Below are 27,273 nucleotides of genomic sequence, written 5' to 3' on the forward strand. Positions count from 1 at the left end.
AGTGTGACCCAGATGAGCTCTAGCACTCATCTAAAACTCTATGCTTTCCATAGAGTTTTAGGACGAGTGCCAGAGCAGTCCCCACTGACACAATGGCATCACTTCTAGGTTGTGCCAGAAGTTGTGTCAGCATGTCAGGGATGACAATTGGGCATGCCCTGTAACATCCCACCTCCCTCTAGTTGCCAGGTCATGCCTGGAAACTATATAATAGAAGGTCTTTGAGTAGGTGAGCTACAGCAAAGTTTTCTTTTCACATAGATGAATTACCAGTTCTCGTGCCGTAGTGTGCCACTCCTGCCATTTCCTCCCATTTAGTTCTTCAAGGCAATCCCAGATTTAGTTCTTCAAGGCAATCCTTCTGACTCTTCATACTCAGGCTGTGGACTTTTTCCTTCCTTCTCACAGTGACCCAAAGATCTATGTTGATGCACACAGATATAGAAAGATTTTTCATTGGTTCTAATTTTGTGGGAAGCTCTATCATGAGATAAACCCTGGAAGTCTTGCTCAGCTCCCCCCCACCCCTGCGCGCACGCCAAATACCTTGAGATTCTGATACATACACACATGTATTATACATATTTCTTACATGTGTATAAGCCTAAATGCTGAGGACTACAAAATATGATCTCACTCTGAATGCACACAAATATGATAATAATTAGGAACCCGTTCAGCATGCCCCTGCACTCCAGAATCCCACTGCTGCATGGTGACAGCACTCTAGGAATTTCCCAACTCATTATAGTTTTTTTTCATCATAGAGATTTGAAAATTTCCTAGAGCATCATTATGATGGCACTTTTGGATATGTCACTGTCCCCTGCCCCCGAAAGCTCCTAGGGGTTGGCAGCAGATGGTTGGGAATCCTAGAGGGCATAATTAGCATTGTAGAAGAAGCAAAACTTCATGTGCACCATTCTGGAGAGGCACTTTGTAGAGTGGTTGGGGCATTGGGTCTGGATATGGAATGTGCTCATGTGATTTATTGGTTCACAGTCCAACGTGCAAAGTTTCAAGTGTATCTGTGTCTATGCAATGTTTAGTATTCCTTGGCATTCAGTCATTAGCCAATATTGGCATATGCTCAGAACTCATTGATTGCTGGAGTTAATGGGAATTGTAATTTTCCCTGGCATCTGATACAATTTAGTATGAGGCCGCAAAAACTATGATTTCCATCACTTCTGGCAGTACATGGGGAAAGGTGGAAGAGTAAGCTCTTGGACGTGTTTATTTAAAGGTCCATTCTCTTTGGCAGGTTGCTTTCTACTTTGGAAAGGTAAAGTTTGTGGTTTCAGTATGGTGAAAATGTTTGACAGAGGAAACTGGTAGGGAGGGTTTCACTTATGTGTATATGTGCTCATGTACATTTTCTGAGCATCTCACAGAATACCCACTAATGCCTGTTAGATGTTTTCAAGTATTCATCAAGGATGTTGTTAAAAATGTAAGAGGCACGGGGACAAACCCAGGGGTGTTTGCTTGTTACGATTCTGAATAACATGTAGATCCACTTTTGATTATTCATTATGTGAACACTTGTTGGAATGGCAAGTTCATACTTTCTGTAAACACACAGAGATTCATGGTGCAATCTTGTGCACAGTTCCTCCAGTCAAAGCCCATGGAAATCAACGTTCTTAGACTGGAGTAACCCTGTGCATAAGATGGCATGGTCAGATATTTTAAGTTAAAAAATCAGGGGAGGGGAGCTAGGCAGTTGCATTTATGCATGAGTGATGTGGCTGGGGCAAGCACGCTCCAAGAGGAACCTTTGCTGAGTGGCGTCTCTTGAACTCTTAGTAGCCTGCCAGATGGCGTGGAGCAAAGAACAGCCTTTCGGAATTAATAACTGCTTCTCTAGAGGGAGAGGTTCATTCAGGAACCGTTTCACATTTTGGCAGGAGTATATTTTTTACACTGAGCGTTTTCTGGCTGCTTGGCTTCGATGCAGGATGTGAACTGTGCTCCAAAGGACAGTTACATTTTTTTTAAAAAAAAAGAATGATGATTCTCTTTTCTCCCTCCGCCTTCTCCTACAGCCATCCAGCCGCCTCCTTTTGGCTCCGAACGGTGTAGCTTTTAATCGAGAAATTATGGTAACTCATATGTGCATTTGGAGAGTATATCACTGCCACAGTTAATTAACAGTTATTAGCGTCGGCGTCGTGTGCTGTATTATGTGTCACAAATCATTGCATCTCCCTGTGCAGCTACAGCAATTAAGAACTCCATCGCACCTTCTGTATAGTCATTTGGGCCGTATCCAGGTCTTTTCAAAACTGGAAATTGCTAATCAAATCATTTCTGCTCTGTGCCTTGGTATCGTTTATTCCGCTCCTAATGATGTGCGGCTCCCCCCGCATCCCCCTCAGTGCATCCCTCGTCCTCCTCCTCCTCTGGCCGTTAACGGAACCATCGGTGCATCTAACCCATTTCACACGCCGTCGTGCTTTGGAGAGGCGCTAATGAACTTGCAGGGGGAAGTGTAGGCTTCGGTGCCTGTGCTTTTTCTTCTCCCTTCTTCTCCCTTCTTCTTCCCGTTCTTCTTTCTTCTTTTTTTTTGTTCGGGTCCCCCTCCCACCGGTGCTTTTCCCCAGCAGTGGTATCTTTTCTCTCCTGCTGTCGGGTGATTAAATTCTGAAACTGTAAAATGCATTGACAGACTTACAAGTCTGACTTGCCAAGGGTTTCAGCCAGGCCCGTTTAGCTTCAAGCCGGAGCTCAGCGAGATCCCTGCCCGATCAATTTGTCATCCCTCTAAATGGAAACTAATTACCTCCTAGGGAAAGATTGTAAGCTGGTGGCACCCTATGTCTCCCTTGCCTTCTGTGGAGAGATTAAGGCAGGCCACCTCCAAAGGAGATATACATGTTAACAGACCAATCCTGAAAAGTAGACATGTTGTTGGGGAAGCCTTGGAGGTGCATTCAAGGCAGAGCTGGATGAGCTGAAGGCCAATCACGAGAAAATGGAACAGGTGGGAGATGGCAAAGCAAGGAGATGGTTTGCTCTGGCAGCATCTTGGTCTTTTTGATACAGACAAGTTGCGTACAGGGAGGATTTTTTGGGACACATGAAGCTCCCTTAGACTGAAGCAGACCATTGGTCTATCAATGTCAGCATTGTCTACTCAGACTGGCAGCAGCTCTCTAGAGTCTCAGGCTGAAATCTTGCAAATCACCTACAACCTAATCCTTACTGAAGATGCTGAATCTGGGACCTTCTGTGTGTCAAGCAGATGCTCTGCCATTGAGCCGTGTCCCCTCCCCATTAGGGAAGAGAATCCCATTAGTCCCTTTTTTACCTGTTGTGTTTGCAAGTAGTAATATCTCTTTTGAACTCAATGCATTGAAGGCACCCAGGGACAAGTAGATAACAAGCTAGTGGCTCCTTCTGGTGAATTGCTACGATGACACCAAGAATTTAATGCTTAAGTCTGGCTATCCACGTCCTCAGTTTGGGGTCCCAGATGCCATGTGTATGTCAAGACTGAAGTTATTCAACCACTGTCCTTATAACATTCACAGGCAAGAGGTTTTGAAGCACCAGTGGGGAAATTACAGATTGAGGTCCACTTCTGGATCAGTTATGATTTTCTGGTGGACCACCTAGTACCTACTGATTGCTGGACCACCAAGTAGCTGAGGACCACCAAGTTGCTGGAATTCTTGCCCAAAAAAATCTGGCCATGGAAGACCTTGATTTGATCTAGCAACAGTCCTTATGTTCTTAAGCAAGAACACTTACTCTGGATCCCAGCTCAGTTATGCCTTCAGCGTTAAGAGATCCTGAGTCTGGATTGTTGCATTGTAGAGGCCACACACCACAGGGATTCTAGTCAAAGCTAACAGGCTTCATGAGATGGAAGAACAACATGAAGGATCTCCTACTTTTATGTATGCCTACCAATCACTCAGATTATCTGCTGAAGCCCTTCCCTATGTGTTATCACATTCAGAAGTGGTGCCTTTTCTGTAGGGGCTTCCTTGTCTTTATCTGTTCGCATCAAACCTGAACTTCTTAGGGAAGGAGCCATGGCTCAGTGGTAAAACATCTGCTCAGCATGCAGAGAGTTCCTGGTTCAGTTCCCAGTATCTCCCATTTAAAAAGGATGAGGAGGTAGGTGACACGAAAGTCCTTTTCCTGAGATCCAGGAGAGCTGCTCCAGGTCAAACTAGACAATACTGACCCCAATTGGCTGATGGTTTTACTCAGGGCTTTTTATCTGGGAAAAGAGGTGGTGGAACTCAGTGGGATGCCCTCGGAGAAAATGGTCACATGGCTGGTGGCCCTGCCCCCTGATCTCCAGACAGAGGGGAGTTGAGATGGCCCTCCACGCCACCAAGCAGCGTGGAGGGCTGATCTCCCCTCTGTCTGGAGATCAGGGGGCGGGACCACCAGCCATGTGACCATTTTCAAGAGGTTCCAGAACTCCGTTCCACTGCGTTCCCTCTGAAAAAAAGCCCTGGTTTTACTAGGTATAGGATAATGTTGCTTACAAGAATTGTTTTTATTTACCCAGGCACTTGACTGATTCTGTTGGCTTGTGTCTTCTCCCCCTTGGGAAATGGGTTTTTGTTCCGAGGCATCTTGGAGAGTTGCTGCCAGACAGACATGACCATAATGAACTCCATGAAGATTAACCAGTATTCGGCTAAGTGGACCAATGGTTGTTATTCGATAACAGGCAGCATGATATCTTCTGAATGCTAGACATAATAGTCATAACAATTCCTGAATTTTGATTTGATTGCTATTGCAGTCGTAAAACTTGAGCCGTTGTCTACCATTAAGTCTCTCTGTAACACACACACACACTTTTTGACCCTAACTTCCATGCAAACATTTCAGTGGTGGTGAGTCAGGACCACGTTTTTTAAAAAACATTTCTCGTTGGGGTTAATAATTTCCCACGTTTTATGTTTTTTAATGGAGTTGGGTATTTCTGGCCTTCTTCCACTGTTCCGCTGTCACAGAAGGAAAGAAGATTATGATCACTCATTGCCAACCTCCTCTGTTTATTATCTGAGTGGAACAGAGGCCGATGGCTTCAGCCTGCTCATTAAAGAAGCGCATTACGAGCTGGCTGGCATTGTGCTTCTAGCTTGATAAAACACAATGTCTGACAATGCAGAACTCAGCACAACTCTCCGAGCTATCTATTCTGGCTCATCTTTACTGCCTCACTGGCTCCTCTCAGCAGGCAATCCGGCCTTTTTGCTTTTCTGGTTTGATGAACAAGGGATGGGAACCTAAGAATTTCTTGCCAGAGCGGGGAGAGGCTTGCTGGCTTTTGCAGTAGCGATGGGGGAGAGTTGTCCATCTTGACATGATGACTATGGACTAGAGACTTATGGTTGGTGAGCTGTGCGTTGAGATGCTCTCCTCCCTGCTCACCACCTTTTAATTGTTTTTAACCTTTTACATTCTGCTTTTAATCAGACATTATGACTATGGTGCAGATGGATGTTCAACGGTGTGCAGGGCCCTCCATAACATGTTGCCCAGGGTACTTTGCAAGTTGGTTGGATCTAAGTAGCCTCATAATGTCAAGAACTGGTGAAACTGGAAGCTGAGAAGTAGATTTCCATCACTATCCTTGGCCCAGTGGAAAAGCCTCTGCTTTGCTTACGGAAAGTCCCAGGTTCAATCCCCAGCACGTCCAGTTAAAAGGACCAGCTATTAAGTGATGTGAAAGATCTCTGCCCTGAGGCCCTGGAGAGCTGCTGCCAGTCTGAGTAGACAATACTGACCTTGATGGACTAAGGGTCTGATTCACGTGTGTTCTTGCGTGAAAAGATATCGCTGCATTTTTGATATTATAAGTGATTCTTGATGTAGGAGCCCATATAAAACATGAGATCCTAATAGAGGCCTGGTGGATGAGGCTACGGATTCATCTAGTCCAGTATCTCTGCAGTGGAGTACCAAATGGTTATTGGAAAACTAATGAACAAGACACAAATTGTTCCTCTGTTGCTTTTGTTTGTTCTGTTCCCTGGCAACTAGTATTCACTAATATATTAAACAGAAATTGCCTTGAGCTAAGCCTGAAAGACCTTCTTTAGTACTAGTTTTTAATGGCATGATATTTTTTTAACATGGAAAAACATTTGAAAATGTCATTGCCCCTTATAGGCTGAAGCACTACAGTCTATTCCATTGACTTAGGATAGGACTCTACCACCTCATTTTGCTCCATGTATCAATCAAACCCTAGACCTCATTGGCTATGAAGGAAAGGATTTTGCCTTGATCAGCTGATGATTCCATGAGCTTCCAATATCACATTTCACATTTCAAGTGCTGGGGTGGGTGGTGTAAATTAGGATTGGTCCTGGTCGGTATTTGGATGGGAGACCGCAAAGGAAGGCCAAGGTTGCTATGCAGAGGCAGGCAATGGCAAACCACCTCTGTTTGTCTCTTGCCTTGAAAAACCCAGCAGGGGTTGCCATGAGTCAGCTGCAACTTGATGGCACACACACACAAGGCTAGCATCAACCCTTGTCCTTCCCAGGATGAATTCAGGATCCATGTCTGGGGGATCTCAGAGCTTCTTGCTTCCCTGACATCTCTTTCCTAAAGGTCTCTTGAAGCCAGGTCTTTCAGGATAAGATTCTTAATAGATCATAGCTTAGCGGTAGAACTTCAACACTCATTGGACTCCCTCTAGTTCCTTCAGGGCTTATCTTAAATCCAGCTCTTTTATGAGCAACTTCTGCTCCCTGGGAGCTCTCCAAGGTCCTGTAGATCCTGATTTTGATTCTCTGTTACTTGTTTTAACTGCTCCTTTGCCTATCCCATTCTCTTCTTCTGGGACTTCACTTAGCCCTTCCACTGGACCTTGATACTAGGCAGTCACTGGCACTGATCCTGAGTGGAATTTATAGTTTTTCTGTGCACTAAATCCCCTGTCCCAATGATGGTCATTTTACTAAGAGATATAAAAACCACTGTGGATGGACTTTCTCTTGGCCATGCGCATCTCCTAGTGAGGTGTGGTCTCCTGTTATATAGTTGGAGGGCCAACAGTGCTGACCTTCATCATTTTTATAACCGCACAGTGGCAAAGGCTTAGCCATTCAGCTCCTCATAGTATTGAAATATCACATCAATGGATAGCTATTAAATGTAATGTGGATTGAATTAGTGATGCGCCATCTCTCCTCTGCCTGAATTTTAATTTGATAGCAAATTGAAAGCAGCATCCTTGAATACTCCAGGAAAAAAAACCTGCTTTGTTTAATCAATTGAAAACTGAGCTTATCTGTGGGAATGTGTTTGCCGCATTGAAAAATGCATAATACAGACATCAAGTGAGAGCTTCCTCCCCAAGGGACATGTTAATTTATGGTAATTGTGTTACTTCTTATGAGCCACTTTGGGAACCCCATTTTGGGCAAAAAGCAGGATAAAAATATAAATAAATAACAGCACAAAAACCGCCTTCCATTCCTGGATGGCTTGCAAATGCTCTGGACTTGCGCATTCCTCTACTGCTTCAGAATTGTTGTTCATGTGCAGGGAAAGCGTTTGGTTGCCTAGGCAACCGTATCACACTTATTACATCTTTGTTTCATCCTCCTTCCAATACACTCAGGGTGGCATACATGGTTATTCCCTGCTCCATTTGATCTTCACAACAGCCCTGTGAAGTAGGTAACACTGATAAAGAGACCAAGGCCACTCAGTAAGTGCAGGGATTTTTTTTCAGCTGGAACATGGTGGAATGGAGTTCTGGCACCTCTTGAAAATGGTCACGTGGCTGGTGGCCCCACCCCCTGATCTCCAGACAGAGGAGAGTTTAGATTGCCCTCCACGCCACTCCAGCAGCGCAGAGGGCGATCTCAACTCCCCTCTGTCTGGAGATCAGGGGGCGGGGCCACCAGCCATGTGACCATTTTTGCCGAGGGCAATTTAAACTTTAAAAAACTCCCCCCTTGTTCCAGATGACCCAAAGTGATGTCATTGTGTGGTCCTGTGCTGGCAACCCACTAAGTTCCATCACCTCTTTTCCCAGAAAAAAAAGCCTCGAGTAAGTGTAATGATTCAGTGGGGATCTGAACCCAGGTCTTTCCCATATTAATCTCTAGCACTATACCACACACATTCCCAAGCTATGTACATTTGACCAAGTTTTTGATTGATTGTCAGATACTACTTGTGTGAGGATTGCAGCATTTGCAAGCTGAATGTCTTAGACAAGTGCTATACATGCATGTGCTGGGAGAAGGCACAACATGTGGCAAATGTATTGTGTTCCTCATACAAAACCAGAAGAGGAGCCAAACTTCTAGAAGAGAACAAACCTCCAAGCTAAGTCAGGCTACACATGATGCTCTGAATCTCTGATCAGGTCTACTGGTTTTGAATTTAGCCTCAAAAAATAATCAGGGCAGAGAAGGTGTTGATATAAATTCGGGCTGTGGTGCTGCGAAATGGAGCTTAACTGTTCCCTCCAGTATTGGCCATTTCCACACATCATTAAAGGGACATCCGCTCACTGAATGCTGCTGGCATTTCTCCTTCACTCTATACATCTCCGATTTCAAAATGGTAGCAGGCTGCTTGACTTCTGTTTTTTTGGTGCCTTTTCTGAGAATTCCAGCTCCTGGATTTTCTGAGAATGCCTTTCCCGAGTTCCCCAAAAAGGCAGTGAAAACACAGAAGACAAACAACCTGCCACCATTTTGAAATCAGAGACGAGTGGAGTGGAGAAAAGCCGACAGCATTCAGTGAGTGGGCCGTCTTTTTAAGGACATGTGGAAACGGCCATTGTTTCTGTAACTGAAATTGTCCTTCTGGGCAGGCCCAATAGGGGAAGAAGACATGGATCCATAATGTGTCTGCCTCTCCCCACACAGGACTTAAAGTGACACTGAAGGGGGCAGTTTTGATCAGGGAAATATCATGGGGGGAAGAGAAACCCACCCTTGTCCCAGCCCCACACACCCGGTCCACAACATCTCTCCATGTATCAGTTTTTGTGAAGTTTGGTTTCATTCTAGGAGATCTGAATCTAGATTCTCGGCATCCCCTATAGTTTTGGCCCTTGGAAAGCAACACTACCAGTAGGTAAAATGAATGCACATAGCAGCATAAAACTGTAACAGCTCCCATTTCTGACTCACAAGAATCTTGTTCACTGTCTTGAAGTGGCATCTTTCTGTCTCCCAACCCACTGCCACCCACGGAGATGAAGTAGCAAGGATATGAAAAGTATATGTAAAGTGTTCAGATGTTTTGAGATACACACACACACACACACACACACACACACACACGTATTGTTCCTGGATAAAAATCTGACTTTAATAATACATGGTAGAGTTTTCATGCCAAGAAATAAGGGCATATTGAATACATTCTCTTGCTGTTGTTTATGCTGCAGAAACTAGGGGTTTTGTTTCCCTTCCTTTCTTGCAACGCAGTAATGAGGGCTCTCCTTCCTGTTGACCCCAGCTTTCAAAATGCATGACAGATAGAGCATATGGTTCCTTAGGGGTTTTAAGGAAGGCATCTTGGTGAATCTAAACTGATTTCCCAGCCTGCACTGTGCATTTCATTGCAGTTTCACTTTTCTCTTGTGCAAATCAATCCTTGATTCTTTACTTTGCACCCTTTTCTGTTTCCTTGGACTGAATTTTTGCCATAAAATGTCTTTGTTTATTAGTATTATTTGTGCATCGATCAATCAGCATTATACAGATACACGTAAATGATATACATTGTACTTAGAAATTGCACATGAAAACCATATAACAGACTAACATTTGTAGACACAGCTACCCTTCCAAGTCTCAATCTTCTTCTGATTTCTTCATTGCAGTCTCCCTTTTGGATGATGATTGACCCAAGGAATAATCATACCACTTATCAATAGCCTCTGATCTGGACGTTTCAAATGTGCTGATGTTCTTTAAGCCAGGGCTTTTTTTCTGGGAAAAGAGGTGGTGGAACTCAGTGGGTTGCCAGCACACAGGGCAACTCCTGGTGGGAGGTGGTGCCTCTGGTACCACATGTTCACACACAAAGTGCGCACATGCTCCCAGGATCACACAATGACATCACTTTGGGTCAGCTGGAACAAGGGGGGAGTTTTTAAAAGTTTAAATTGCCCTCGGTGAAAATGGTCACAGGGCTGGTGGCCCCGCCCCCTGATCTTCAGATAGAGGGGAGTTTAGATCGCCCTTTGCGCCGCTCCAGGGGGATTACAGAAGTTAAATAGGGACTACATAAGACACATAATAAACAATGTAATGATTGGATTATAAATTTGTGAGTTATGTTCCTTCAAGTTTCTTCTGACTTATGGTGACTCTATGAATGAATGACCAATCTCCAAAACATCCGGTCATCAACAGCCTTGAAAACTGAAGGCTGTGGCTTCCTTTATTGGGTCAATCTGTCTCTTTTCAGGTCTTCCTCTTTTCCTACTGCCTCCAACTGTTCCTAGCATTGTCGTCTTTCCTGGTGAGATTACAAAACTAGGAAACAGTATACAACATGGCATCTCAGCCTATCCACCTCAAAGGAGATGGAGAGAATGTTGTATGCTACTTTGCATCCTCATTGGGGAGGAAAGAGGAGTACAAATGAAGTAAGTAAATCTCATAAGCAATGTAAAAGCCAGATTACAGAAATGAGAAAACCATGCCATAAGAACAAGACATTGTATGCAATAAAGATTGTCATAAACTACAGTCCTAGTCCTTTTATAAAAGTCCTCCAAAAAGTAGAAATTGGGGGAGGGTTGCTGCAAACATTTTTACCCCTCCAAATTATTGTTAGTTATGTCATTTATAGTCTGTCTTTCTCACTGAGATTCAAGACGGATTACACAGTGTGAGATTAGTACAGTTAATATCAAGGACATTTCCATAAACAATGCCATATGGTAAATAAATACAAGTTTACAAAGACATAGCATTAGCAAGAATCCGATACAGAGTTGTAGAAATGCTGAAACAGAACGTAAGCAATTCTAGGGCTGACATTAGACAACGTGAGGCACAGGTAACACATAGGAGCACACATTTAAAGCAACAGAGGCAATAATGAGTGATGAAGTCTATGGTCCCTAACTCATTAGCGAAGCACCTGAGAACCCCCCCCCCTCCCTACAATACAGCCCTCCTATCAGAGTAGAAAGCCTTTTTGAATAATTCGGTTTTCCATCGTTTGTGGAAAGCCAGGAGAGTGGGGGCTCTCCTGACCTCCTCAGGCTGTTCCACAGGGTAGGGGCCACCACAGAGAAAGCCCCTGTATGGGCTGCTGTTGATTTCACCCATGTGCAGGCTGGCACCTGCAAGAGACCCTGCTTGGATGAGCAACGTTCAGGGAAGGAAGTGGTCCCATAGGTATGCCGGACCAAGGCTGTGAAGAGCTTTGTATGTGATAACCAGTACCTTGAACTGAGCACGGTAACTGATAGGTAGCCAGTTGGGTCAGTCCTAAAACTGAGAACCTTTTCAAACAAAAACGTGTTTATGAAAATGTTGTGCAAGGCTAAAACCTACCCCAAGATACCTATCTGTGAGCCTTAATTGAGCTTTAATGTTCTTAGTCGTATTCTAACAGCAGCCCCAAAAAGAGTGCAGTCCTACTCAAGCAACTCCTCCCCTCCATTACAATGCACGTGCATGCATGCGCGCGCACACACATCAACTTTATACTGAATACATTTTTTCAATCCCAACTTTGTGCAAACAGAATGTTGTGCTGGAAGCATTAAAAGGCAATTTAGTACTCAAAGGATTAAAAGCTCATGTTAAATTGAAGACTACACTTGGCATAAACATTAAAAATTGACAGAACACCCTGCACATTAACTGCACCGGGGCTTCGTAATTAGCATTTAAAAGTAAAACATCGTTTCCTTACTGTTTCCTACTTGCTCATTTATAATGCATTTATTAAAATGCAGATGCAAAGAGGAGGCATCAGTGAGTGAAAAATAGTCTTGAGTTTGGAACAGGAGTCTATCTGGGATCTACAAAGAAACGAAGATGAGGGTCTCCTCGCTTTTTAAATAAAATTTAGATTTGCAAAGAAAATCGAAGCAAGATGAATCAGCAGCCACTAAAGGCCAATTTGCACAACTTTTTTTAAAAAATGGGCAAAGGCAGGAATTGGCTTTTCAAGGTGGATTTGAATGTGTCAAACATCTCTGTGCTTTGATGAGCGCTGATATGAAAAACAGGTGAAAGTATTGTGGAAAGACTTGGGGCTAGTGATGTGATCATGCCTGAGATGGGAGGGCTCTAAAGATTTAGATGCTTGGCTTAGTTTGGTCAGACCCGTCTGAGTTTATACCTGGGTTCACCTGGTGCCACCATCATGAAATTCAAGGAGCCAAGTCTAGTGTTAGACTAGGATCTGGAAGACCCAGGTTTGAATACCTTCTGCCATAAAAGCTTGCTGGGTGACCTTAGGCCAGTGACACACACTCAGCCTAACCAACCTCAAAGGGCTGCTGTGATGATAAAATTGGAGACAGGGGAATGATATAATCCCATCAGGACCTAAAAAGTAAATTAAGTAAATAAACAACCAACATTATATTGGATCCCCAGGAGGACTGGGAACTGACTTATTTATTTTTTTATTTTTCTGGCCCTACAGAAGAAAAAGTTATAAGCAAGAACATTTCAGGACTATACTTGACGGATGTAAATGATTTTTTGATATTGCTGAGGACAGGAAGTCTTGATGATTGAACTATTTATTGCACAATTGACTATTTATTGTATTGACTATTTAGTGATTGACTTATTTATTCCTGTTTATTGTATTGTATGCACTAGAGCACTTTGTCAGTTTAAATAATGTTGATGGAGATTTTGGGATTGTGAGTAGTTCATCATAACCTTGGGAGGTTTTTACCTTCAGTGCTGTTCAGTTTATCCCCTCTTTCTTTTGGCTGTAATGATAAAACTGGGGACAGGGGCATGATATAATCCCATCAGGACCTAAAAAGTAAATTAAGTAAATAAACAACCAAAATTATATCGGATTCCCAGGAAGACTCTCATCAAGTGATTGTCTTATTTATTTGTGTATTTTTATCCTGCTTTCCTCCCCAGTGTGGACCCAAAGTGGCTTAGAAAAACACCATAAAATTTTAACAAATTTCAATACCATAAAATTTCAATGCCATAAAAGTTCAATACATTTAAAACAATATAAAAAGAAACAAAAAAACAAATAATGTACAAAACACATCCTGAGCTGGCATCCACTGTGGAATGAGAACCTCACCCAAGTTTTAAATACTTGCAGCAGGAGAGAAACGCAGCTTGGATGTCTCGGGCTGGGAGCCATCTTCCCACAGTTCTCTGTTGTGATCAAACCCTATTTGCTTTATTTATTTATTTATTTATTTATTCAATTTATATACCGCCCATCCCAGGGGCTCTGGGCGGTGAACAGTTAAAATTGATAAAAACAAAAACTAAAATCAATATACAAATAATAAAACAAATTAACAAGGTGCAGTGGTGGGGAGAACCTTCCCCACCCCAAAGGTGGGAGGCCGACATGGCACCGCCCCCTTCAATCACCAAACGCCTGGCGGAACAGCTCTGTCTTACAGGCCTGGCGGAACGATAATATGTCGTTCCGCCGGGCCACTAGTCTTGGACAGGAGACTAAAATAGGTCCAAGCCTTCTGGCGGGGGGGGGGGGCTAGCCAGTGATGTGACATCACCAGCAACAGAGTGATATCACTTCCTGTGGTGATATCACTTCTGGCACAGCATCATGTAGGAGGTAATGCTCTAGCAAAGGGCAAATGCTAAAGCATCATCTGACCTGATGATGTCACTTCTGGGTCATGCTGGAAGTGATGTCACGGTATCTCTGCCAATGCCAATTATTCCCCCTTTCCCTCCAGAATTTCTCACCACCACCCAGCTGAGCAGCTGCAGGGAGAGCTGGTAAGGATAGGAGGTTTTCTTCAGACACAGGAGACTTACAGCTCAATCCTAAGCAGAGTTACTCCAGTCTAAGCCCATTGATTTCAGTGGGCTTAGATTGGAGTAACTCTGTTTAGGATTTCACTGTTAGTGCCCCTCATCTACTTATATAACGGACAGTTGGTTTAGTGAGTGTGTTTGTAGGCCATCTTCAAAAGTTCCCAAGGGCAGTCTACAACCTTAAAAACACACGCAATTACGTGATATAATCAATATAAAATAATATCTGTTCAAGTGAACATAGGTGCCATCATGGACTTTGTAACATGTAAATCATCCTTCAAAGAAGTCAGTACCAAGCTTGGCCGACCAGTGATCTGACACAGAATAAGACATCTTTATACATTCGAAAAGGAACAGATGGTCTTGAATGCTACGTGGTCATCCAAAGGTTGCTTTGGCAATGGAATTATCGCCCATACTCGCATCAAGCAGAGTTCTGATTACAGCTCTCTTAGATAACCAGCAAAATAACTGAGGGGAGGGGAGAGCAGTCGAAGGAAATGAGCACTTGATAAATATTTTTACCACCACAACACAATTGGTTTCAATGGGATACAGCTCTGTTTCTCATTAGTTACCCTTCACTTGTTAGACAAGTTCCATATTTCACTGCAGCCCCACTGCGGAATTTATTTATCATTTGCAGAGAAAAGCGGCTCTACGTCAAAGCACCTTGCTATTTATGTCCTCACAACCCTTTCTTTTTTAAAAAAGTACCCTGTATCCTTGTACGTCCCCCTTCCTTGCTCCCCTAAGTATAGTGGGTTTTGACATCCAAGATGAGTTTAAAACCAGGTAACAAATCCTAGCTTTTGGTGCTGAAGAAGGGCTGCCTACCAGGAAACCATTATCACGGCCTTGACAGGGTGCTACAGTATCAGGCTATGTATGATAAAGCACTCAGCTGACACCAGAAAAAAACCCACTCATTCTCTCCCCCCCTTCCTTCCCCCCCTTTTTCACAAGAAGGCTTTTTGCGCTCATTAAATGCAACCTTATCTCTGAAATGACAAGTGCACCTAATCTCATTTTCTGACAAGTAATTCTGACAGCACCTTCCTTTTGATTTCGAAGACACGTAGCTAGACATATATTAATCTGTCAGTCATTGCCCCCAGGAAGGAGGGGGAGGGGAGGGAAAGAGAGGAAAAAAGAGAGAGAGATGAATATTTGTCAAAATGAAGGGAACAAGAAAGGAAGAGGCAGGAAGCCCCACAAATACGGCTCTGTGTGAACTCCATATGCAATGCCGTATCTGAGACCACAGACACCCACTGTTTATAAGGAGTCTGGCAGGAAGTTCACAGACCTCGCAAAGCTCCACCTGCCTGCTTCCAGACATTCTGAGAACTATTCAGGCCCAAATGGGCCACAAGACACCCCCCCCCCGGTTTGATTTTGGCTCATACCACTTCTTTATTTAGTATTTGTTTTTATCCTGCCCTTCTTTCAAGGATCTTAAGGAGATGTACATCATTCTCCCCTCCTCCATTTTATCCTTACAATAACAACCTGTGAGGTAGATCAGGCTGAGACAGAGTAACTGCCCACAATATAGAGCGAGCTTCCATGGCAGTGTAAGGAAACTTGGACTCCCAGATCCTCCCCCATGTGTTATCATCTAGAAATGTTCTAAGCTTCTGCCTGTCAGACTATTTTTCTATTTGCAAGAAGATTTCCCCCTATTTGGCTGCCAGGTCCCCAGTGGTAGTAACAACAACAACAACAACAACAACAACAACATTCAATTTATATACCTCCCTTCAGGACCACTCAGAGTGGTTTACAAAGTGTGTTGTTATTATCCCCACAGCAGACACCCTGTATGGTAGGTGGGGCTGAGAGAACTCTAAGAGAGCTGTAACTGACCCAAGATCAGTCGCTGGCTTCAAGCGGAGGAGTGAGGAATCAAACCTGGTTCTCCAGATTAGAGTCCTGCCTCTCTTAACCAATACACCAAACTGGCTCTGAGCTCCTGTTGCCCGGCACCCTCTACGTAGCGGTGGGGAATATTTTTTAAAATTCAGTAGCATCACAAATGTAACAAAGTCACTTTTGGAGGAAACCCAGAATTGATGGTGTGTAGTTCTAGGAATTGCTGGAAATTCTATGGTTTTGCCATATGATCTTACCATAGAGATTCCAGCGATCCCTGTAGCTACCTGATTTTCTCTGGAAGTGATGTCACACCAAAGACAGCCCCCACCATGTCCCTGCCCCCAAACCTCAAACTGGTTGCTAGGTTTGGGCTGGCAACGCTAAGAAGAATATTTTAAAAAATGCTAATTCACCTACCTTCTTGAAGTCGTACAACCCACTGTATCAATTTAGATTACCCCCACCTCATTCTCATCTCATGCTACTTCATTGTGTACACCAGGCCAAATTTGGAAGTCTTGGTGGGCACAGCCATCTCCTAAAGCCATCTCAATAAGCTTTCAAGAACTGGACATTCCCAAAATCACCCATGCTGAAATCCCTAAACAGAGCCTCTAACTGGACTTGGGAAGAAATTTCCACCAGATAAGAAAAGAGGTGCTTTCTCTTCTCTTGCTTATTTGGGTTTGGAGGCTTCCTCATGGTGGCCCTTTAGACTTGAGCTTTCCAGAAGCAGTGCAGTTGTAATGTATTGAGACCCTCACTCTTATATATATATATTTAACATACTTTCCTATTCCTAAATTGCACCTATAGTTCATCCTGCTTCTGAAACATTATGAAAAATAAAGATGTGTACATTTGAGGGACAAACTATGTGGTGTAGTGGTTAAAAGCGGCAGGACTCTAATTTGGAGAACCAGGTTTGATTCCCCACTCCTCTGCTTGAAGCCAGCTGAGTGACCTTGGGTCAGTCACAGCTCTCTCAGAGCTCTCTCAGATCCACCCATCTCAAAGGGTAATTGTCATGAGGATAAAAATAACTTGCTTTGTAAACTGCTCTGAGTGGGCGTTAAGTTGTCTTGAAGGGCAGTATATAAATCGAATGTTGTTGTTATTATAATGTAAAAATTGCATATAAAATACAATGTGTGTATACAACACAAGCACACCTATACAAACAACAGCCACGGGCTGGCAACCCTACATGTTGCCCCTCCCGTCCTTCTGAACATTCAGACATTCAAACAGGAAGGAAATTAAATGAATGGAAGTACCAAGAGGCTCTACGTGTTGTCGTAAAGCAGTGCTGTTTTCCATGTAATACAGTCATGGAGCACTTGTTTGATAGAGAACAACAAAGCAGAGCAAGCTCTGTTCTAATACATTCCTTTAATCAATATTTGCAGGAGGAAAGATGGGAACAATTAAAGTTTCTTTTCTGCATAGCCAGATAAAGTAGGTTGTGAGCTCTTGCATAGCTCTAAGTAGATCGGCAGTCGATGAGGAGAGATAAAAGGGCCTCTTAGAGCAACTTTTAAGAGCAGCAAGACTCATGATACGTCAGGGGCATGATCCAGCCAGAATTAAGCACTCTGAGGTCCCATTGATTTCAAAGGCAGAGTTAAGCAATTAGAGATGTACAACCATATTTTGTTTTGATTTCTGAAGCTTCGTTTTCATTTGTGGTTGAGAAGGGGAAATTGTACGGCTAAACACTACCCCTGTTATTTCTTCTGATACAGTGTGTGTGTGTGTTAGGGGTGCCAGGTCCAGGTTTGGAAATTCCTGGAGATTTGGAGGGTGGAGCCTGGAGAGGGTGGAGTTTGGGGAGGGGAGGGGCCTCAGTGGGGTATGATGCCATAGAGTTCAGCTTTCAGAGCAGCCATTTTCTCCGGCAATTCCGGGAGATCTCCACCTACCACCTGGAGGCTGGCAACCAGTGAGTGAGTGAGTGAGTGAGTGAGTGAGTGAGTGAGTGAGTGAGTGAGTGAGTGAGTGAGTGTGTGTGTGTGTGTGTGTGTGTGTGTGTGTGTGTGTGTGTGTGTGTGTGTGTGTGTGTGTGTTGGGAGAGGGGGAGATATGTGGAAGCTGCCATTCCCATGTTCATTATAGTTCATTCATAAACAAAACCTGATTTCTACACAGCTGCCATCATAGCCCCTGCGACTCATTTCAGGAACAGCTCCAATAAATGCCACCTTGGGTCATTCTACTCCTGATGTCCCCAACTTTGTCAAGTCTGCAGGCATTTTTGGAATTTTGAGAAAACAGAGGATGCCATGGTCACCACAAAATTGCTGGGGGCAATCACAAAACGGCTGCCATGCCAAAATGGCTGCCATCACATAATGTTAGGAGATTACAAGCCACATGTCCTCTGGCAATAAAGGCGACTGCTTTTCAGAAGCATCTCCTGCTCCAAGGAAGTAGAGGAAAGTAGAGGAGTATTTGCTTTGGGGAAAAAACATTATTTGGTTCCAGTTTCCAAAGAATAGGGGAGGATATCCACGGGAAGAGGTTGTCCAGCCCAGAAAAATGAGGAAGTCTGGCATGCGCTCCGCCCTTGAGAAGTGTTCAGATTGTTCAACTGAAGAAGAATGCTACCACTAGCGTGTTGACTCAAGAATAGGGTTGCCAGCCTCCAGGTAGTGGTCGGAGATCTCCCAGAATTACAACTGGACTCCAAGCCACAGAGATCAGTTCACCTGGAGAAAATGGCTACTTTTAGGGGGAGGGTGGACTCTATGGAATTATGCTATCCCAACGTCTTTTCCCTCCCCAAACCCCACTTTCTCCAGGTTTCTCCAGGTTTCACCCCCCAGATCTCCAGGAATTTCCCAACTTGGAGCTGGCAACCCTACTCAAGAACATTGTAGGGATCATATCACTCCAGTCTTGGCCCCAATTTGTTTTCGGGCACAATTCAAGGTGACTTTTACGGCCTTATTTGGTCTGGGACCAATATACCTGAAGGACCATCTACTCCCTTAGAACCTACCCACACCCTGGAGCTCTCTGTCCCGGGAGATTCTTCTGTCCTCTTCTGTTGCCATCTTCTGCCAGTGAGTGAAGACTTTTTTGTTTCATTTGCCCTCCCCTCAGTAAGCCTTCCTTCTTGCCCAGTGCTTTAATTGTTGCTTTTATATCTTTGTATGTTTTTTAACTCTGGTCTTAATTGTGGTAATGATGTGGGTTTGCGGGCGGTTGGTTTTAAAGGTTTAAAAATGTGATTTTATTGTGTATGCTTTAATGTGTTACCTGCTTTGATGGCCTTCGTGAGGGCAGAAAGGGAGGATATACATTGTTGTTGTTGTTGTTGTTGTTGTTGTTGTTGTTGTTGTTGTTGTTGTTGTTGTTGTTGTTGTTGTTGTTGTTGTTGGTTTTGGTTTTGGTTTTGGTTTTGGTTTTGGTTTTGGTTTTGGTTTTGTTTGTGTTTGTGTTTGTGTTTGTGTTTGTGTTTGTGTTTGTGTTTGTGTTTGTGTTTGTGTTTGTGTTTGTGTTTGTGTTTGTGTTTGTGTTTGTGTTTTTGTTTTTGTTTTTGTTTTTGTTTTTGTTTTTGTTTTTGTTTTTGTTTTTGTTTTTGTTTTTGTTTTTGTTTTTGTTTTTGTTTTTGTTTTTGTTTTTGTTTTTGTTTTTGTTTTTGTTTTTGTTTTTGTTTTTGTTTTTGTTTTTGTTTTTGTTTTTGTTGTTGGATTCCCTGCTTTCACAGACTCAGAGCAGATAAACAACAGTAAAAGGTCACATCACATTTGAAACAATAAAACATATAGTTTAGTAAAAACATCTCTTGAGGGTAGACCCACATTACCTAACCCCACCCCAGACATCTCATTGGAATGGGGGATGGAGAAACAAAACAAATCAAGTGGTGAAAGGCTGGGGCGGAAGGGCACAATGCCCCCTCCCAGGAAACTGGCAGGCAGAACTCACCCATGCCTCACCTCAACCACATGCCTGGCGGAACATCTCTGTCTTACAGGGCCAGTGAAAAGATAACAAATCTATCCAGGCCCGACACTCAACAGAAAGAGAGTTCCAATAGGCTGGTGCCAGGACCGAAAAGGCCCTGGCTCTGGTCGAGAGTAGGCAAGCCTCCCTGTGGTCAGGGACCACCAGCAGATTGAAGTACCCTCTGGGTCACATATGGTGAGAGGTGGTCCTGCAGATATACCGGTAAAATAAATGAATGAATGCTTAAATTCTGCTTTTAAAAAGTTTGAAGTCTTCTTCCAGCCTAAGAAGACTTCCTCCAACTGACATGGCCCCCAGCAGAGGAACCGTCATTGATGCTGCAGGAATAGGCTTGTCATTCCCCCACCCGGGGCAGGGATCCCCTGCTCCCACCTCCTCCCCCACCCCCATTTACCTGGCCAGTGGGAGGCATGGCGCACCCCCAGGCAGTGCGGCACGCCCCCGTGCCCCACAACGGCGTGCTCCTGCACCCTACAACAGGCCCGTTTCGGGCTGAATAGGGCCTGCGGGGGCCAATTAAGCCCTCTGGCGAGTGTGAGAGTGCTCCTGGGCTGCCCTTTGACCCCGTGTGATGATGTCACTTCCCAGCAGTGACATCACCACGCATGCCAGGGGTGTGCACGTGCTGCACACACATGCGAAGAAAGATCGTGACGTCTCCACAGGGTAATTGCCAGGGTCCCATTCTCCCACCAGGGGACTCAAGGGAACTTGCAACTCTATGCAGGAAGGTTCCTTAGATTGAAGGAAGGCCTTGCTAATGCTGAGCGGAGTGGTAAGGCACATGCCTCTGAGATTATGCCCAAAGCAAGAGCTTACAACTGTGATAAATCTGTCCAAGATGAACTTAGTGTCCTACAGGTCATTCTGCTAGTAGAAATCAACCTGAAGTCCCCTGTTGTTCTCAACTCCATTCCTTTCTTTTCAATTTTATCCCAAAGAAGCAAGTGGACATTAGGAAATACATTGGTGGGCCCCACGGCTAGGGTTAGCATGCCAAGCCTGGCAACCGGTGGAAGGGCTGGGAGTGGGGACCAGGGGGCATGTGGGTGCTTTCACTATATCATTTCTTTGTAGCTCTAGGATTCCTAGAGGGTAGCTCTAGGATTCCCAGAGCTACCCTTTGTCTGTCCCAGGTTAAATCTGGAAGTAACACAGCCATGTTGGTGACATCACTGTCTTTTATTTTTCTCCAGCCACTGCTCTGAGTGGTGGCAGGCAATGGGGCTTGCTGGTGGGAGACCTCCTGCCACAGAGGGTGGCTTAGCAAGCCTACCCATAGCACCTCCAAGTGGGGATCATTGTTCCACATTATTTGTTCTTTAATGAGTTCTGGCAACCATATGAACCCTTCTTCTGCTTCTCAGACAAAGTCAGCCATGTAACACACATGCATGTGTGAGTGCGAATGCTCATATGCTGTTCAAAGACTCAGGAGTGAGTTCAATGGCAAACTGAAATAAGCTGAGCATTTTGTTACTTGACTTATATAAACATTGCACTGGATCTTCCAGATAATTTCACTTTTATGGCACATTTACAGTTCTTAGGTAAGCTCTAAGGGTCTCTGATTGTGTCCATCATTCTCCCCACACACATACAAAATGATGGTTGTTGTGGATTTTCCGGGCTGTATCACCGTGGTCTTGGCATTGTAGTTCCTGACATTTCGCCAGCAGCTGTGACTGGCATCTTCAGAGGTGTAGCACCAAAAGACAGAGATCTCTCAGTGTCAAACTGTGGAGAAGACGTTAGCAGGTAATTTTGGTGCTATACCTCTGAAGATGCCAGTCACAGCTGCTGCCGAAACATCAGGAACTACAATGCCAAGACCATGGCGATACAGCCCGGAAAATCCACAACAACCATCGTTCTCCGGCCATGAAAGCCTTCGACAATATATCACATACAAAACATTTGCAAGATCACTTGCTTGCCGAAATATTGAGCACTCAATAAAAGCAAACATTTTATCAAGCGATGGTGGTTGTGGGTTTTCCGGGCTGTATAGCCGTGGTATTGGCATTGTAGTTCCTGACGTTTCGCCAGCGGCTGTGGCTGGCATCTTCAGAGGTGTAGCACCAAAAGACAGAGATCAGAGATATATATATTAAAAAAGGGGTTTTGGTCCTGAGTGACTCTGTCTTTTGGTGCTACACCTCTGAAGATGCCAGCCACAGCTGCTGGCGAAACATCAGGAACTACAATGCCAAGACCATGGCGATACAGCCCGGAAAACCCACAACCACCATCGTTCTCCGGCCGTGAAAGCCTTCGACAATACATTTTATCAAGCGTTTGAGTGTTCTGCTCACAATTTGTGATCAAATTCCATTATAGAACAGTGGTACATTCACCCGTTATTGGCACTGCAGTGTTAACAATCGCCCCCCACACGGGAAAGGACCTTGATCCTCCAAGACCCTACAACACGTGGCTAAATGTTTAATTTGACCACATTCCTTTTGTAGGGGGGAAAAAGCCCTCCACCAAACACCACAGGACCTTTTGAGAATGAGAAACACTGAGAGTGGAAGCCTGTATAAAAGCTGGCTACATTGACATTTTGCCAAGTGTTTCAGATGAAAGGCTTCATTTCTCACTTGAACATGGCAGGGAGGTTGCACAGAGTCACTCAGGACCAAAACCCCTTTTTTAATATATATATATATATATATATATATATATATTCACACTGAAAAGAATATTTTCTCTCTCTTTTCTTATTGCCCTTGCTTCAGCTTTTAAAGTTCAAACAATGGGGTTTAGGAACACACAAAGAAACAAAAGGGTCTGGGGCAATAGGAACCTGACAAAGAGTTTCCCGCTGTCTGGCCGGAGCACAACTACACCAACTGTGTCAGGATTTTCCCTTCCTCCTGCTGCAAAAGCAACGATCCTGATTAAAGTCTCTTTAAGCAGGGGGCGGGATGGAAGGCAAACAAAATGGCTGCAGGCTTCAAAGCTACACCAGACTGTCCAACTGCTGGGAGATAGTTCTTTTTTCCTTCTGGTGGAAGTTTTGGTCTGATTCTAATTGCATTTCACAGTGAACTTCTAAGAAGCAGGCCTCTCTGCTTCTTAACAATAGAACTGTCCCTGCTTTAAGCAGTTTGGGGGTGAGGTGTCGAAAAAAGCATATGTACGTCAAAAGAATCACTCTGCTGTAGACTTTCTCGTAACAGACCCTACTGGATTGCTGCTCCTGGACTGAGAAGACCACAGGCCAAAAACAGATTCAGAAGGGGCTTTAAGAAAGGATATGTTGTAATTTCTATCAACATAGACGGATGCTTCTGGGGTCAGCATTCTGTTTACTGTGATGGACAGATAGATGCTTCCATGCATGATAGACTTCCTCTGCCATTTGAGCATTATCGACTAGTAGTCGGAGGTTCACTGCCTCTGAACATGGAGGCGCCGTTTAGTTATTGTGGCTAATAGTGGCTGAAAAACTCCCTGCTCTTATTCATTTGCCCGACCCTCTTGGAAAGGTATCAAAGAGACTGACTACTTGTCGGGGCAGAAAATCCCCTGTGCAGAAGGACTTTCTTTGGTCTGTCTTGAATTTTGTGCCAATCTGTTTCACTGAGTGATCTCAAGAGTGAGAAGGAAGGGGCTGTGGCTCATTGGCAGAGCAGCCGCTTTGCATGCAGAAGGTCCCAGGTTCAATTTCCAGCATCTCCAGTTAAAGATAAAGCAGTTGATGATGTGAAAGTTTTCTGCCTGGAAAGTGGCTGCCAGTTTGAGTAGCCAACGCTGACACTGAAAGACCAAGGGTCTGATTCAGTATAAAGCAACTGTGGGTGAGAGTTCTCTCATACCACTCTCTCCATGCAGGGCATCATTTTATAAATCTCTGTCATCATTTTATAAATCATTTTATAAATCTCTATGCAGGGCTGCCCTTGGGTTTGAACCGGAGACTACAGCGGGTCCAGAATGCTGCTGCACATGTTTTGACGGGTGTTCCTTATAGGACACACATGACACCAATTCTGCAGCAGCTCCACTGGCTCCCCGTGGAATTCCGTGGAATTCTGGATTCGGTTCAAGGTGCTGGTTTTGACCTATAAAGCCCTAAATGGACTGGGACGAGCATACCTAAGGGACCACCTCTCCCCGTATGTGCCCTGGAGAATGCTCCGATCAGCTGGAAAACATCTGCTGGTGGTCCCTGGCCCCAGGAAGGCTCGGTTGGCCTAAACCAGGGCCAGGGCCTTTTCGGTCCTGGCCCCAACCTGGTGGAACTCTCTGTCTGAGGACACCCGTCAGGATCTTCTATCATTTTGGCAGGCCTGTAAGATGGAGATGTTCCACCAGGCGTATGGTTGAGGCCACCATGAGATCCTCACTGAGCCTCCCACCAGCCTCTCACTAAGTGTGGGGTTATACAGTGTCCACCGGCCGGCTGCCCAACATATGGGTACAGCACGGGGCTATGTAGTGCCCATTCATTTGCTGACCCACGTATGGGTTGCAGTACATTGTCTGTCTGCTTCCTTCCCCCTGTATGTTGATGGGCAGGAAACTGGAATTGACCCCATCTTGGGACAGTTATTATCTGTTTGTTGATTTTATGATGAACTGTTGTTTTATGAATTGTTTTAATATTTGTATTATATTTTTATAACTGCTGTATTTCACCCTGAGCCCTCTTGCTGGAAGTACGAGTTAGAAATATAGTAATATTGATATCGATATCAATATGAATATTAATAATAATACTGATATCAATACTGATATCAATACTGATATCATCGATATTAATAACAATAACAATATCATGGTCTCCCCCTTTAGTTGTATTCTTCTAAAGTAACCTTGGGAAGCTGCTCCAATGAGTGGTGGGTGAACTACCCATAACTCATCATTTGCAAGCTTTTCTGGCAAAACGCTGGTGGGGGAAAACTTTTTGAATGCTCACCAGGAAGCAGTGATCTCTAATGGACACAGAAAATCTGGATAATTATGTTTCCCAGATCTCCTTAGCCCTCTGCAAGTTGTTACATTGTGTTTTGTTTACACACAGAGTGAGGATCTCTCTCCCCCTGAAGGTGACGTTGCCCACAGACCTTCTGGATTAAACTAAAGACCTTTGTTTACCAAAATGCCTTTGAACTGGATTGCTATTGGGATAGCAGTTCTTGAGGTTCGTTGCCCTCTGCTTTTTCGTTAACTTGATGTTCCTTGAGAATTCTCTGTGCCTGGAACTTAATTCAGTGCTGTATGAAGAACCAATTCAGATCAGGACTGCAGTGTTTGGCGGGGCAGATCTTAAGCCTTCCCCCTCCCTGTCATTTTGCTGAACTGAAATGGCATCAGGCAGTCACTAGGGAAATTTACATGTATTAAGAGCTACGTGTACATTTCACAAACAGGGCAAATCGTGGTTCCCTGGGGCCATTTCAGGTCAGAAGAATCACACAGGGAGGGGTGGCTTTCCTGTGGATATGTGTTAGTTAATGTGCTGAAGTTGCACAGTCAGGAAAGCCTAGAACCATATGTGGTGTGGTGAAACACTCTCCAATCCAGTATATTGCAACAGATAAAACTAATTTTTTATTGAAGCTGACTTTCACTTGCATTCTTGTAGTAGCAAAAGAAAATGTAGAAACCTAATATAGATAACACTATTCCCTATTACAAGGGGCAACTAAACTGGCTGCACGGGAGTGAGAGTGGGTAGCAGGGCTTTGCAGAAAGTTTCTTGCTTCTTGCAAGACCAGAAGGAGAGAGAGAGCAAAATACACAGGAAGAGAAGGAGGATAGAAGCTTCCGGATCAGATGAAGAGAGGCATCACACAAAGGGTGGTTCTAGTAAAGAGGAAAATTTAGCATGCACGCATGCGCGCACCCGTGCCCAGGCAGGTTGAGTTGCTTCTATTCCAACAGGCTTCAGCCCCTGCTCCCTAAATGCCATGATCCTTAATCCAAATCAGGCCACCTGCACCTGGAAATTAAGTTCTGAACATGGAACTCACAGACTACATCTGTCAGCCTGATACGTGGATCATACGGGACTTTATCATATGTGAACTGGCCTTCATGATTGGCAGCAACTCTCTGGGGTCTTGGGCAGGTCATTCCAAGCACCTGCTCCCTGTGATGTTTTACACAGGAATGACAAGGACTGAGTCTGGGATAGGCTTGTCATTCACCCTCCCCCAGTGTATAAACCCTCATTCCCAGTCCTCTGACCTCAAGGAACTGAGGAATGGGAGAAAAAATGGCAGAAAACGCCTCCATAAGTGATGTTCTAGGGGTTTCCTCATGTCTCTATGATCTTTCCCATAGAAATCAGGGGAAGTTCCTAGAGCGTCACTTGGAAGCGACATCACATCCTCCCCACATTTCACCCACATAAGAAGAGCTATGCTAGATAAGACCAAAGGCCCACCTAATCCAGCATTCTTTTTACATAGAGGCCGGCCAGCTATCTCTAAGCAGCCCACAAGCAGCATGACTATCACAGCAGCCTTCCACCCGTGCTCACCAGCAACTGATATAAAGACGCATACCTCCTTTGGTACTAGAGGGAGTAGATATCCATAATGACTAGAAGCCATCACGAGTAGTAGCCACCATGACTAGTGTCCTCCCCAAGCACTGCCCTCACAACTTCCCACCTTTGCTGAGGCAGTGCTGGCAACCCTAGCCTGTGACCTTTGACCTGCAAAGTAAGTCATGACCCTTTCCCTTATTTTCTATATCCTGTGTTTTTAGGGTTGCCAGCCTCCAGGTAGTAGCTGGAGATCTCCTGGAATTACAACTGATCTCCAGCTGACAGACATCAGTTCCCTTGGAGAAAATGGCTGCTTTGGAGGGTGAACTCTATGACATTATACCCTGCTGAGCTCCCTCTTCTCCCTAAACCCTCTCCAAGCTCCACCCCAAAATCTCCAGGAATTTCCCAAACTGGAGCTGGCAACCCTATGTGTTTGGGGGGGGGGGGGTTGCCTGTAAGGAAGGTGAACAAATAGGGTTACCAGTCCCCCAGTGGGAGCAGCCTCCACCCCCCCTACCACCTCTCACCGGGCCAATAAGGGGGGAAAGAGCACTTCCTCGTTGTGCCAGGAATGACATTATTTCCAGCACGACAAGGAAGTGCTCTGGAGCATGTTTGTGCTGTGTGAGAGCACAACATCCTGATGCACATGCCCACCCATCCACCTCGGAACTAGAGGTGGGCACGAACCAGAAAAAAACAAACTGTGTGGTTTGTGGTTCGTCGCATTTCATGAACCATGAACTTTCACGAACCTGCTCCAGTTCATGAACCAGTTCGTTCGGTTCGTGAAAACGTCACATCCAGGTCAGCAAATCATCACTTCCGTGTCAGCAGAAGGTCAGTTCCAAGCCAGCAGGAAGCCATTTCTTGGTCAGCAGAAGGTCTGCAGGAAGTCCATCCCCTGTTGCCTAGGAAACTGAT

The 27,273-nt window shown here is 44.5% G+C and overlaps 1 protein-coding gene across 1 annotated transcript in view; it reads left to right on the forward strand.

Moving 5' to 3' along the window:
• The window catches only part of LOC129345063 (autism susceptibility gene 2 protein-like), a 955,148-nt gene that overhangs the window by 815,528 nt on the left and 112,347 nt on the right, over nucleotides 1-27,273 (forward strand).

Source organism: Eublepharis macularius, chromosome 17 (assembly GCF_028583425.1).
Source record: "Eublepharis macularius isolate TG4126 chromosome 17, MPM_Emac_v1.0, whole genome shotgun sequence".
Lineage (NCBI taxonomy): Eukaryota > Metazoa > Chordata > Lepidosauria > Squamata > Eublepharidae > Eublepharis > Eublepharis macularius.